At 43.0% G+C, this 2,419-nt stretch overlaps 1 pseudogene; it reads left to right on the forward strand.

The window, feature by feature from the left end:
• The first annotated feature begins 960 nt into the window (after window positions 1-960).
• Window positions 961-2,215, forward strand: LOC102757423 (annotated as a pseudogene).
• Window positions 2,216-2,419: the final 204 nt, after the last annotated feature.

The following is a 2,419-nucleotide window of genomic DNA, read 5'->3' on the forward strand; positions in this document are numbered from 1 at the left end:
CCTGGGCGTGGGCTTGGGCTGAATTAGCCTGGTCTGCCATGGTCTCCTGTCCAATGTGCCTGGATGCCTGCTTTTTCTTCCTGACTACTTGCTCCATGAATACTGTCTGGAGGTGACTTAAACCTGTGCAGGGCAAGCATCCTTGGTCCCATATCATCACTTCCTAAGCACATCCTAAGCACAACTCCTATGGTAACACATAACTCCATGAAGTTTGTTTTCCCTAAGGTCACAAGAAGCCTTGATATTGCAATTAGCTTTAGCATCATTCCCTGAGGCATTTCACACTATTGATATTTATTTTTAGCAGTAGAGCTAAACTGTCTGGAATTCATAAGTTATCAGGGTACTGGAAAATGGTATGTGTGTGGGGGAGGAGTTTAATTCTATGTAATCATTTAAGCCACATCATTAGGTTACATTTTCTTTAGGTAAAAATAAATTCCATTCTTTTGATTTCTCCCTTATTTTAATTACATTATATATAGATTGATTTTTATTATTGTATAGGTAGGTTATATCTACTATGAATCTAACTTTTGCAGGATAAAGATAGTATTAAAAGTATTTGTTAAAAAGGGGAGCCATTGGATATGATAGTTTGAGAACCATTGGTATAATTTGTAGACCAGCCACTCTGTTTAGTGAGGGTCAAGAGATGCTCCCTGCCTGGCCAGGACCAAAATCCAGTTTCACAAATAATCCATAATGACAGACAGAAGCAAAACTTACTCATAAAATAGTCTCACTTTGAAGCTGATCAGTATCTTCAGTGTCCCAAATGCTTCAGTTTTCTGTTGCCTGAGGTATGTCCTAAGAGATATTTGCAAAATCTCCAGTAATTTTGATCTCTTGCCTCATTCTTGTCTACCATTAACTCTCATGTTCTGCTATAGGTAGAGGCTAAACTCAGTTTAACTCAGGCATTTAAACTGTCCACTACTGAGTAAAGGAGGACAGTGGCCTTCACCTCTCCCTGACATGGCGTGTGCTCCTCCACTGATATCTGTGTACTCCGAAAAGGAAGAAAAATCCTAGCAAAAATGTCACTTTGCCTGCTGTGTTCAAGGCTCACATTCGACCAGATATTGGGAACTTCGTTCACACCAATTTGAGCAAAAACAATAGACAGCCCTATGCAGTCAGTGAATTGGCAGGGCATCAAACCAGTACCGCGTCCTGGAGTACTGGTAGAGCTGTGGCTCGAATTCCCAGAGTCCGAGGTGGTGGAACTCATCGTTCTGGCTTTTGGAAATACGTGTGTGGGGGCCACATGTTTGCATCGACCAAAACCTGGCGCCGTTGGCACCGCAGAGTGAACACAACACAGAAACGATATGCCATCTGCTCTGTCCTAGCTGCTCAGGCCTTACCAGCATTGGTCATGTCTAAAGGCTACCGTATTGAGGAAGTTCCTGAACTTCCTTTCTCTGGTCGTGAAAGATAAAGTTAAAGGCTACAAGAAAACCAAGGAGGCTGTTTTGCTTCTTAAGAAACTTAAGGCCTGGAATGATACAAAAAAGGTCTATGGCTCTCAGCGAATGAGGGCTGGCAAGGGCAAAATGAGAAATGCACCCAGCACAGGGGACCTTGCATCATCTATAATGAGGACAACGGTATGTGTCATCAAAGCCTTCAGAAACATCCGTGGAATTACTCTGCTTACTGTCATATTGATTTCAGAGAGGAAGGGAGAGAAAGAGATAGAGATAGGAACATCAATGATGAGAAAGAATCACTGATTGGCTGCCTCCTGCACATCCCACACTGGGGATCAAGCCCACAACCTGGGCATGTGCCCTGATGGGGAATCAAACCTGGGACCCTTCAGTCCACAGGCTGACACTCTATCCACTGAACCAAACCAGCTAGGTCTCCTTGAGTTGATTTTAAATCCACAGATATTTTTGTATGATCCCCATGGTTACTTCTGTAGTCTAAAAATATTCCTTCACAATTTCTTCCCATTCATCCTGGTGTGTGTGTACAAGAAATACACCTTTCATTGATCAACTTCATTCTCCATTATGTCAACCATTTTCTCTCTACTGACCCTCTCCCCTTGGCATATCAACCTGTCTAAGTTTCTTCTATCTTCAAACACAAAATACTCCTCTCTGCTTCTCAGTTCCCTCTAGCTAGTACACTATTGTCCAGGTAGAAAAATATTTTTTCTATACCTTCTTATGCTGAATATTTGGAGGCCTGCAATTAGCAAGAGACTATATATATATATATATGTGTGTGTGTGTGTGTGTGTGTGTGTGTGTGTGTGTGTGTGTGTGTGTATAAAAGCCAAGCAACCAAACAGCTGAACGACCAGAATGGCTGGTGGCTATGACAGCACTGCAGTGGCCAATCAGCTCAATAGGGGGGCGGGCCCGCCAGTCAACAACCCACAGTCCCTCCCCCCTGCCCA

Source organism: Myotis davidii, unplaced genomic scaffold (genome assembly GCF_000327345.1).
Source record: "Myotis davidii unplaced genomic scaffold, ASM32734v1 scaffold115, whole genome shotgun sequence".
In the NCBI taxonomy this organism is placed as follows: domain Eukaryota; kingdom Metazoa; phylum Chordata; class Mammalia; order Chiroptera; family Vespertilionidae; genus Myotis; species Myotis davidii.